Here is a 12,792-nt window from a genome sequence, read left to right on the forward strand (position 1 = left end):
GAGTGAAAACTTTCCTAGTAGTTAATTGATGTATTTGTTGTAGAGTTAATTCAAGCCTTTCTGTAACAATGAGTCGCACACAATGTTGTTATATGTGCGCACACACATAGACACACGCATAGCTTTGCACTGTTTTTGCACAGAAAATGTGACAGGATACATGTTAACACACACTGCTTTATGGACATCCGTTATAATGTAACAAATAAACCTGATTTCCTCAAACAGTGGTCAAAGTGTCTTCTTTTATAATTGGACTGACATGTGGCTGTGGTCATGAATTACACAGCAATTTTACTATCTTTTCAGTATTTTATAAAAACGCACCAATTTAAAATTATTTTAAACTTGTAATTCTTGAAGTGCAGCTGATCACAGCGAGCTGAACAGATCTTTTTAATCCCAGTTGCTTTGTGCAAATCCTTCTTGTGAATATGATTATACTGTACACGTTACTAGAGAGATGTTAATACGAGGCTGCCAATCAATTCGGTGGGCAGAAAGAACGCACTCCAACATCATGTTGCGGTGGGCCTCGAAATGTGAGGGATTTGGCTTCTATTTTAATGCCTGGAAGAAGAAAAAAAAAAGACTTGTGTTTCTATCACTCCAATATGACTGTGGACACACTATACTGACACACAGTTCTGTCCGAACAAGCTTACGAAAGATAATTTTCATCATAGGTGCCCTTTAAGACATTTGAAATATAACTGTAATATATTATATTTACAGAATTTGTATCTTGTTTCATTGATAAATATGTTCCATTGAATGACAATAAAGATCCACTGAAAAAAGTGTTGCATGCAGAACTGATGCAAACAATTTATTTGTGTTGAATTTAAACAAACAAATTAAGTTTATTAATGTTCAACTTAATTTGTTTGTTTAAATTCAACACAGATAAATTGTTTACAACCACTTTACGTTAAAAAATTGAGTAAATCCAAGGAGTCATCTCCGAATAATTTTTTTCAGTGTGTATTTGCTATTTAACTGTTAATACATTTTTTTGAAACTTTCAACTAGACTTAACGTGCTATTTATGTACATTAATTGGATACAAAAACCCAGTTATACATTGATTTACACTAAGTTACACCATCTATGATTTCCCAACTAAAATGGAATCTTCTCTGCTTTCAGGATCTCATTGGAAAACCTGTGAATCAAACACAAAAGACTTAAAGAGAACACACACATACACGCACACACACAATAAAGCAAAGCAAAACCACAAGAACAACAACGACAAGCAATTACAGCGACGGGAAGCGAGACGAACAGGCAGTTTTGTACAAATGTGGGATCACACTAGAAGTGGACTGAAGATGTTTATTTTTCTAGACTGATGCAGTGCTATGGATACCACTCCCAAATTATTTTCCATAGACATGTGCTCATTTTAGAGATACTATACCTAGAGCTGATATATTCTATACGTGTATTACTGCACATGTGGGTGTGCTGGAGCGGAAACGATCTCTGACACGATACGTCTGCTTGTGTGGAGAAAAGACTCTCCTGAACTTTGTGCCAATAATGCCATTATGTGCCACTACATATATAGATGGGACGCGTTCAGTTTTGTGGAAAATTACAGACACAACATCGAGTAATTTCAGTGACTGTCTCCCAATATCAATCCGTCATCCGTTTTTGTACAAAAAGTATGAATATGTATTTGAAATATGTTTTGAAATAGCTGAGGAAATGTGTTACAAATGTCCAAAAATATTTATATGGAGCACTATTCATTTAGATGATGCAGAAAAAGAGGAAAGGAAAAAAAAACAAAAAACAGAGAAGATCCCAGCGAGGAAAAGTAAACCCAGGTTTTAATTTCACTACATTGTTACTAGGCCCCGTTTTAAAGGAATAGTCTCTATTTTTATACAAACGAGGTTACTATGAGTCAGACAGACCCAATTCAACTGGACTCTTGGGACTGTTAATCTGTGAGCGGAGGTTCAATTATCATTAGTATTTTTTATTTTTTTTAAAGCTACCAAACCATGTGGAAGCCAGATTCTGTACTCATACAAAGCTTTGATTTGCCAAAGCCATGCTTCAGACGCTTGTCGAGTTTCCCGTTTTTAATTACTATTATTTTTAATCACCGAGGAGAAATTACATGTATGGGTTAATCATGTTTACGGACTCACAGACCCTCAGAGAGATTGTTTGATACCAGAATTACTTAAATAAATCAGAAATAACACAATTATCTATTAAAACATTATAAAATAGCTAATAAACCTCCTTAATTTGAATAAACCACCAGATAACAGTTATCGGCATTGCATACAGACTTTTGAAAGAACAAAATATTTTCTTTTTGTGCCTAGTATTTTGTACGAAGTTGATTTCATCGGAGTTTACATCTATATTTAAAGAGACAGTTCACCCAGAAATTTTTTGCTGTTAATTTGCTTACCCTCAGGTCAACCGAGATACAATAGGTGGATTACTTTAATCGGTATATATTTTTTGCTTTAAATGAAACCATGGCCCTTGCTCATATATACAGTTAGGTCTATAAATATTTGGACATAGACACAATTCTAACATGTTTGCCTCTATACACCAACACAATGGATTTGAAATGAAACGAGTAAGGTGTGCTTCAACTGCAGACTGTTTAATTTGAGGGAATTTACATCCAAATCAGGTGAACTGTGTAGGAATTACAACTGTTTCCATATGTGCCTCTCACTTGTTAAGGGTCCAAAAGTAATTGGACAATATTGGCTTAATTACATTGAGCAGAGAAAAGGTCCAGAGTTCATTTCAAGTGTGTTATTTGCATTTGGAATCTGTTACTATCAACTCTCAGGATGAGATCCAAAGAGCTGTCACTCAGTCAAGCAAGCCATCATTAGACTGAAAACACAAAAACTCATCAGAGAGATTGCAAAAACATTAGGCATGACCAAAACGGTTTAGAATATTCTTAAAAAGAAAGAATGCACCAATGAGCTTAGCAACACCAAAAGACCCTGAATTCCACAGAAACAACTGTGGTGGATGACCAAAGAATTCTTTTCCTGGAGATGAAAACACCCTTCAAAACAGTTGGCCAGATCAAGAACATTCTCCAGAAGGTAGGTGTATGTGTGTCAGAGTAAACAATCAAGAGAAGACTACACCAGAGTGAATATAGAGGGTTCACCACATAATGTAAAGCATTGGTGAGCTCTAAAAACAGGAAGATTAGAGTTCTAAAAAAGCGTTCAAAGTGCAGAACAACATCCTATGGACAGATGGGATTAAGATCAACTTGTACCAGAGTGATGGGAAGAGAAGAGTATATAGAGAAGGAAAGGAGCTGCTCATGATTCTAAGCAGTGAAGAATGGTGATCCATGAGCATGTGTGGCTGTCAATGGAACTGGTTCTCTTGTATTTATTGATGATGTGACTACTGACAAAAGCAGCAGGAGGAATTCTGAAGTGTTTCGGGCAATATTTTTGTTCATATTAAGCCAAATACTTCAGAAACTCATTAAGCGGTGCGTCACAGTGCAGATGGAGAATGTCCCAAAGCATACTGCAAAATCAACCAAAGAGTTGTTGATGGGAAAGAAGTGGAATGTTATGTAGTGGCAAATTCAATCACCTGATCTGAATCCGATTGAGTATGCATTTTAATTGCTGAAGACAAAACTGAAGAGAAAATGCCCCAAGAACAAGCGGGAACTGAAGACAGTTGCTGTAGAGGGCTGGCAGAGCATCACCAGAAATGTAAAACCCAACGTCTGGTGATGTCTTTGCAGTCCAGCCATCAAGCTGTAATTGTCTGCAAAATATTTGCAATCAAGTATTAAAAAGTGAAAGTTTGATTTCTTATTATTATTATTGTCTAATTACTTTTGTATCTTTAACAAGTGGGAGGCACATACGCAAACTGTTGTAATTCCTACACCATTCACCTTATGTAAATGCAAATACCCTCAAATAAAAGCTGACAGTCAGCAGTAAAGCACATCTTGTTCACTTCAGTTCACATCCAGTTTGTTAGTGTATAGAGCCAAACATTTTAGAATTGTGTTGATGTCCAAATATTTATGGACCTGACAGTATACATATATGTAATGCAAATCACTTTGAGAGTCACAAAACAAACAAAAAAACTGGCAAAACAAAATTAATCAGGACCCTTTGCAGAGGTTGTGAATTAAAGGTAATAATGTTGTAAATAATGTTCACATTCTTGCACAAACCAATCATTTTGCTTCACAAGAAGAAGCCACGGTTATTTATTTAGTTTTATTTAAATTTTAACTCTCAAAGTGATGTTAGCTGTTGACTGTTCGCATTTTATGAATTGCCAAAAATAAAAATTTTAGCATTCATTTTTAAAAATAAAATCACATCTCAAATCTCAGATAGAATCTAAATACCCTTTTTTTCTATCATATTTTTTGGTGAACTATCCCTTTAAACCATGAATGTCCATTTCTTTGTGTGCTACTTGTTTCCTTTTCATCTAAGCTAATAGTTCATTATTTATTGTTTTTTCCCTGTTTGATTTATTTGAGCTGAACAGACTGAAAAGCGAACGTTCCATCAGCACAATCCGAAACGTATAGTGCCAATCATTTTAATAGCAATCAGAAATGCAGTAATGTACATCAGCACGAAACTTGCCAATCGGTTTCAATTATTGATCAAGCCAGTGGAAATAAATGACACTTTGGATTAGTGTGTTTGCCGCATGCGTGTGTGAGAGAGAATGTGTGTGTGTCTGAGCATCACTACACCAAAGAGCTAAACAAAAAGACAACAAAGGGGAGGATAGCTTTTATTTGATCCCCAAAATGATGTTTAAAGGTTGCAGTTAGATGTTGTGCAAAAGGCAAACACTGTGACGGAGGAAAAAAGTTGTGGTTCCTGTTTTTATTTACAGCAATACATATGAAGTTATGTTTTTTCCCCCAGAACTGGTCTATCATTGACCAGTTTTCCAGATCATTTGTACCGCACTGGCCTTTCAAGCAAGAAAGATTTAGAAGATTATATACTGAAAGACTAAAGCTCTGTATGCACATGTGTAAATGTGTTTTCTCTATATTGACCTCTACTCTATCGTCTGTGCTTTTTAAGCTCTGTTGTTCAAAGGATCAGCAGTTAAGTTGGAGCAAGTTTATTTTAGTTGTTTTTGTCTTTACATTGCATAAATCTCTGCAGACGTTACTAACAGACATTGTACCCAAGCCTCAAAAACACTGTTGTTTCTGCTGTAGCTAGTTTTCCCAACAATTTTTATTATTATTGTTTTAGGGGATTTTCACCTTTATTATGATAGGACAGTAGAGATTTTAGACAGGAAAGCATTGGGAGCAGAGAGAAGGGAAGGATCTGCAAAAGACCTCAAGGAATTGAGCTTGGGTGGCCATGAGCACATTAGTGCTATATGCTGCACACAATACCACTAGGCTTTTAGTGCCAACACAATAAGGAACTTTAAAATCATTTGTATTGCATTTTAGCACTAGTTGACTTCATGTTTAGCTCTTTTTTGAAACTTATGCACTGCACTTTTCTTTCGTTTTTGGTTAAATTAAAAACACTTCAGGTGTCTTGTCATTTTCCTTGACAAATGGTGTGAAAACGGCTCCAAAACTTTTATCTGTCATAGATTTCAGCAGATATTTTTCCTTAGTTACAAAATACAACAAAACGAATATGTTAGTTGACAAAACAATAAAGGATGCTACCATAGTTAAAAAATATTTAATAGTTAAAACATTTTTAAAAATATACCATTTCATATTCCAAACGAAAAAAAAAAAAAAAACATTCCGACACGTCCTGTTGTTGCCATACACTGAAATAAATTCTATGGATTTACAAGGCTTTATTAAGTTAAGTGGTTGTAAACAATTAATTTGGGCTGAAGTTAAACAAGCAAATTAAGTTTAGCATTACTACATTTAATTTGTTTGTTTAAAATCAACACATAAATTGTTTGCAACAATTTGGAAACATCATTAATTTCAGTGTACAAATAAAAACGTACTTTGTGTACCTTAACATTTTTGTATTTGCGTCTGATACATCGACGAGTACATTTTAACACTAGTTTTGTTTTGCTCTTTTTTTTTATTTTATTAACTCTGGCAGAGTCCAAACATACGCTGCACTTTTCTTTCATTTTTGGTTAAAAATAAATAAATAAAAAAAAAACACTTCAGGTGTTTTGTCATTCTCCTTTTCCCAGAGAATGAAAACGGCTCCAAAACCATCTCAGTCGACAGCTCAATAAACTGAACGTCAATTAAGAGGAAAAAGAAAAAACAGCCAACAGACGCCTGGTCTGTGTGACTGCCGGCACAGGAGGAGATTTGTGCTGTGAGTCTGATAAACATGTCTGCAGTTTGACTGAATGTTGATTTGTTCTTCAGTCTTGACATAGAGCTCTGAAGCAGCTCAACAGAAATCAGTTGGATTAAAGGTTAATTGAGTGTGCGAAGCCCCGCCTTAAACCAATTCTTACTGTTTGCTATTGTGGACATACATAGATGCCTTATTGACTGAGCATCAACAATTGTAGTCATACAAATCAACCATTTCAATATGCCGATATCATTGGTCCATGAACAGTTCCTGCTTGTCTTCAAACAATTTCAGAACATCAAAAAGAGACGCTCCAGTCAAAATGAATGCTAACACAGCTGTCATACAAATACTTTTATTCAATATGTGGACCCTTTTAATCTATATGTGTAAGCTATGAAAATTAAAAATCTAAAATAGGAAAGACATTAGAGCCATTGTTATTGTTTACATCCCTCAAAATGGTCTATACAGGATGGGCTTTATCTGTAAAAGATTTCAGCAGATATTTTTCCCTTACAAAATACAACATAACGAAGGTGTTAGCTGACACAACAATGAAAATATTCTGCCATTAATTTAAATCCTTTAATAGCTAAAACTTCTTCAGGATTTTTTTTAAACAGGGGCTGCACAATTTTTTGGCTTATTGGAAAGCACATTGGGTGATGAGAATATTATTCCAAGACAAATATTGCATCTACATTTGCAGCTGTGGAGAAAAAAAAATTGACACCACTTTAAAATTCTCATTTGCTGTTGATTTACTGGTTTTAATATGTATGGGTTTATACAAAAAAATGATTTCTTCAGTAAATGTCTAATAGCATTTCTTCAAAATATGAAATAACAATATTTTAATTAAGTCTTTTCTAGAAAATGACTATATTAGAGAATAACCAATGTGTTAAATTCTGTGTTATTCCAGAAAATATAAATTTTCTAACAATAAAAATGAATGTAAACATTTATGAAAAACAGCTTTAAATAAAAACCTTTTATTTTGAACTTGGATAAAATGTCATCTGTAGTTTACAGAATAAAATAACAACATTGTTCTACTCAAACACAATTATAATGTCAATTATAAAGAGAATCTGATAATTTTTTTAAGTGTTTTAAAATAATTTCTCCACAACTATAAGTGCATCGGTGTATACCATTGCTTAAACCAGTGGTTTCCAAAGTAAGAGTCGCTTGGTGTTTTCCAAAAATCTAATTCATTTCATTAAACTTTTAGACTTACTATATTTTATCCATAATCTTCAGACGACAGAAATAGTAGTTAATAGTTACATAAAGAACAACAACATGCAAATAAAAAGCCATCAGTGTTTTTATTTTATTTCTTTTGTATTGCGACCCCTGTGAAAATTCTATTAAAGACAACAGCAATAGCATCAGATGCAGAAGATTGATTTTATGGCATCAGGTTGAACATTCTGATACCTTTATGGCACTCATACATATATTGAAGATAAATACAGGCCACGACTAAACATGGTCTCCGAATGGCTTTTTTCCAAATCAGACAAAGAATAGATTTGCGTCTTTTGGTGTGTGTGCATTTTTGCATCTAAAGTTTGTACTGTATATTTATAACCACCTCAGAGGATATTGGGGGTCGCGTATCACTGGTATTGATATTCCGGCAGTCACGAGCTAAAAAGTTTGTGAACCCCTGGCATAAATCACATTATCCCTCCAATATAAGTTTATTGTTTATTTATGTATTTTTGTATCTAAATATCCACTTCATCTTGTCAGAGTGAGCAACAGTAATCAAAGTGGCCGAGTTTAGCGAAAGATTCAATGTTTTCATACGTGCGTTACACCTACATGTGCTTTTTCATTCATACAGAGTCTTTGAATGAATCCTGCTGAATCCAGTGCAATACAATACTATTTATTATTATTATTTTTAAAATGACATTTAGATCAGAGCCCTTCGCATTGTTGACATGTATATTACACACTGCTCATTGTAAAGGCTTATTTTGGTTGTCATGCGTTTTATTTATTTATTTATTTATGTTTTTCTACGTGATACTATTCTCAGGCATCATGCATCTATGAACATGTTATTTTATTAAAGACAAGAATCTAATGTTTACGGACACATATCTTCATCAGCTTTGGTTTTGTCTGTTAATATTATTATTGTCATTATTATTATTATTATTATTATTATTATTATTATCATTTAATAAGCAATGCACAGTTGCAGGGTCATGTTTGACGCGAACATCTTTTATATGGTGCAGAACATACTCCAAGTGTCCCCCAAAAGCCCAGGGCTGTCAGGAAAGATTAGGGCAAATTGCTCCTTGTGTGACAGAGATCCGTAAGAAAAGAACATTTAAACTTAATAGAAAGCGGAAACTCTTTACCGAGGCTTAGTCAGGGAGTATCTGAGATGGTCTTTTTCTTTTGATTTGCTGCAGGTACAATTTATGACATTGCTCCATATTCCATATGAAAAAAACAACCCGACACATGTCCTGTTGTTGCCATAGAAATAAAAACTTTGTACTTTGTGTACCTTAACTTTTTTATATTTGTGTCTAATATATCGACGAGTACCTCTTTTTTCTTTTATATAAGATCTATGAATATAGTACACAACACAATATACAAGAAAACACATACACACACACATGAAAACATACACGGATGCTGTATGGACTAACAGTCTCTGTGTCGAAATAGTGCTGTGTACTTTTATTTTGTGTCTTTGAGTCTCTCTCTCTCTCTATTTCTCTTTTTGTAGGTATTGGTAAAGTTACATTTCCAGGTGACATTGATTTTGATTCTTGTTCTAAAGCTCTCTGTGTTTTGGCCACTGTAAATGCAGCTGTCATCAGAATGAATCTGTACATTTAGTACTCTCTCAAGTTGCTATTAATAAGATGTTAAAAATGAAATGGGCTGTCTTTCTATAAACACCATCAAATGTTTGTAAAATGATTATGGGGTGTTATTTGGACTGGGAAAATGATATTGAAAATAAAAGTCATTCAAAAAAGAAAGAAGAGAGAGAAAATGATTGTATGCTGGCATATTACTGCTGATTGTTTGGTGAAAATATTCTTTGCAGGTTCCACGCAGCCGATGCTATTTGTGAAAATTGCATTTTGTGAGCAAGATTATTATTTCCCATTTCATATTGACTGCCGACAATATTGTTTTTCAGAAGTCTTTGTATCTGTTTCAAACAGCTAAACCGTCAGGACTAGTCCTAAACCAGCACTAAGACATCAAAGAGTCTAACCAGATGGAGCACTGTATGATTTCCCCCCCAAAATATGACGTTGTCTTCCCATTTATCAAAGGACTAGGTCTAATGAGCAGCATTTCTCTGATGATGATGGAGATGAAAAATGAAAACACTCCATCATGCTCTGAGGAACAACAGGAGGCTGAGAGACAGAGAGAAATTGTGTAAAGGATTGCGCCGTGAAATCAACACGACAGAGTGCCAAAAGAGTGTCCATATTGATGGATACCCCAATAAGCTGGGACTCTGTGAAAAGTTGCTTCAGTTCAATGAAAATGCCAGACGAGAGATTCTGTGAAGCTCAGGTTTGATACGATTCTGTTTGGCTCATCGAAACAAATCAACTTGAAATGATTTAACTTGATTCTACTGTATATCCCATACAGTGAAACGTAACAAACCTATTGAAACTATTTAATGAACTGCACTTTTCACATCTCAAGATCATTTGAGTCGTGCACAGAAAACAAAGCCGATGGGATCACTAATATAGCTATTGTTCATATAAAGAAGCAACACAAGGGTATAGCAAATGGGTGGGGGGGGGGGGGGGGGTGGGGGGGGTGGGGGGAAGGGGAATATGTCCCCCTCACTTTTAGGTACAGACCATTAAGAAACGGGTGATTAATAATAAAAGAAACGTAAAATTTTTGATGTCATTCAGCTGTCCTTCAAATTTCTGTGATACCTCTGAAGCATTACACATTATACATTTTATTTATAAAGTGTAAAACATAATCACAAGTTCTAATCTTCAGAGCAATGGTAACCTCATTTACTCTCCTGATCCAGTCTGCAAGTACACGGCATGGTGGAACTAAAGATCCACAGGCCAGGGGTGCGTTTCCCAAACAATGACAACTTATGGCTGAACTATCATAGTACGATGCATCGTTTGGGAAAAGAATGATGTAGTGAACAGTGTTTCTCAAAACCCGTAGTTTCTCTGTCGTAGATCCATCGCTTGAACCATGTTAGTTATTACGTAAAACGCCCATAATGATGATCTAAATGAGGTAGTGTAACAACTTTCTTAGAGAAGAACCCATAATTTCTTTTGCAAATGATATTGTTTTATACACACACATTACAAAAATTCAATATCATTTTTCATATTAATTGAAATGTATGTAAACAGCACATATAGAGCCTATGTTTCCTTTATAAATATTATTGAGAGCATTACATATTCTATTCTAAAACATAAAATCACTTACAAAAGCTAACAAGTATTCTAATAGCATATGTAAATCATAAAAATAAATAAATGAGGCTATTTATTCAGAAATTCATTCATTCATTTTCTTGTCGGCTTATGCCCCTTTATTAATCTAGGGTCGCCACAGCGGAATAAACCACCAACTTATCCAGCAAGTTTTTACACAGCGGATACCTTTCCAGCCACTACCCATCTCTGGGAAACATCCACACACACATTCACACACACTACAGATAATTTAGCCTACCCAATTCACCTGTACCGCATGTCTTTGGACTGTGGGGGAAACCAGAGCACCCGGAGGAAACCCCCGCGAAGGCAGGGAGAACATGCAAACTCCACATAGAAACGCCAACTGAGCCGAGGTTCGAACCAGCGACCTTCTTGCTGTGAGGCAACAGCACTACCTACTGTGCCACTGCCTCACCCTTATTAAGAAATTAAATTTAATATTTATTATTTATTAAGAAATAAAAAAAAACACTTTAATAAAAATATTAATAATAATAATGGTGATTATTATGATGATGATTATTAAGTAGAATATTATTTATTTATTTATTTATTTATTTATTTATTTATTTATTCTACTTTTACCATTTGACATATGCAAACCACTGCAGAAATGTTCTAACCAACAAGTCTAAACTAGCCTTGGAGACGTAACATACATTCCGCTCGGCTGTGTTCAAAATGACATCAATGTTTTAAAAGAGCAATGCGAAGGGAACGCAATTGTAAAGTTGAAGATCGCTAAAACTGAACTTAATTAAAGTAAATTAAAGGAAATTACACCTTAAAGAGATGACTTTTTTTAAATGCTTTAAAAAAATAAATAAATAATTCCAAGTTTAAATGTTAGAATGTTCTAAACGAACAGGGCATAGGGTGGATAACTGGGAATAGGACACAGCCAGGCATGTTTCAAACTATAGCTCCAGAGCGGTGTAGTGCACAAGTTTGTGACGCAGTTTGTGAATGTTCATTGGAATGACAAATTTGGGAAATGTCAAATCAATCAACTATGTTTGAAATGATAACACTTGCCACCTTAGTTTGTAAATGATGGTTTTCGGAAACACACCCCAGATCAGTTATAGTGCTACAAAAATGATTGAACCGCAAAAATAATTGGAAACATTTTTTATTTTTAGGAAAATTGAACAATTAAATTAAGTAAAAATGCTAAATTTTTTGTGTTTTACTCAATTTAATTAATTAACCTGGCAGAAAAAAAAAATATTTTTTTAGACTGGTTTCATGCAATGTCAAACCTATATATTGGAGCACCAAACAAGCTTTTATTTCCCATTGATCGCCATTATTTTTAACAAGTTGTCTTAAGTGCTAGGATAGTGATATTAAAAGATCAAAACACCTCACTGATGCAACCTATATACAGGGAATCAATTGCACCATTAATGCAACCCATGTTCAGCGGAGCATTTTATATATACCACTATTAAAAAATGCATTACATGGCATTACTGAGACATTACCTTCTCAGTCCGGACTTCATTTTAATGATCTAAGCACATGGTCTAAAAAGCACAGGTGACTTAAGGCATGTCTGAATCTACTTCTGCTATAATAAAAAGCAACAAAATGGTTAAAAAGAGTTGTCATTAGACAAATTAGACAAAATCAGTCTCATCTTCCATTCTCTTTACACAAGAGTTGCACCGTGAGGGAGTCACTGTTTGCATAGTGCAGATTTTGTGAGTAAAAAGCTGAATGCTTCTTTAGCGAGAAAATGGAAATGCTCTTGTACTGTATGAGCCGGATTCTACCAAAGCCCTATGAGGTGAAGAAGGCATGGAAGAAGGTAGCATTTTTTATATTTATGTGGACAATAATAATAATAATAATAAGTATAATTAGTATTATTAATAATAATAATTACATTTAAATTCTTTAAATTAAAATTTTTAAAGATGTTTGTGTGCTGTTGCACA

General features: G+C 34.4%; 1 protein-coding gene and 1 long non-coding RNA gene across 3 annotated transcripts in view; one reads left to right on the plus strand and one right to left on the minus strand.

Moving 5' to 3' along the window:
* The window catches only part of ajap1 (adherens junctions associated protein 1), an 85,399-nt gene extending 83,517 nt beyond the window's left edge, over window positions 1-1,882 (plus strand). Inside the window, exon 6 of the mRNA XM_087264580.1 lies at window positions 1,150-1,882. The gene's annotated coding sequence lies outside the window, so the exon portion shown is untranslated. The remainder of the gene's footprint in view (window positions 1-1,149) is intronic.
* Window positions 1-12,792, minus strand: part of LOC141375626 (uncharacterized) — a 460,251-nt gene that overhangs the window by 176,516 nt on the left and 270,943 nt on the right. The gene's annotated exons all lie outside the window — the stretch shown is intronic.

Source organism: Danio rerio, chromosome 8, assembly GCF_052040795.2.
Source record: "Danio rerio strain M-AB ecotype USA chromosome 8, GRCz13ab, whole genome shotgun sequence".
NCBI classification, from domain to species: Eukaryota; Metazoa; Chordata; class Actinopteri; order Cypriniformes; family Danionidae; genus Danio; species Danio rerio.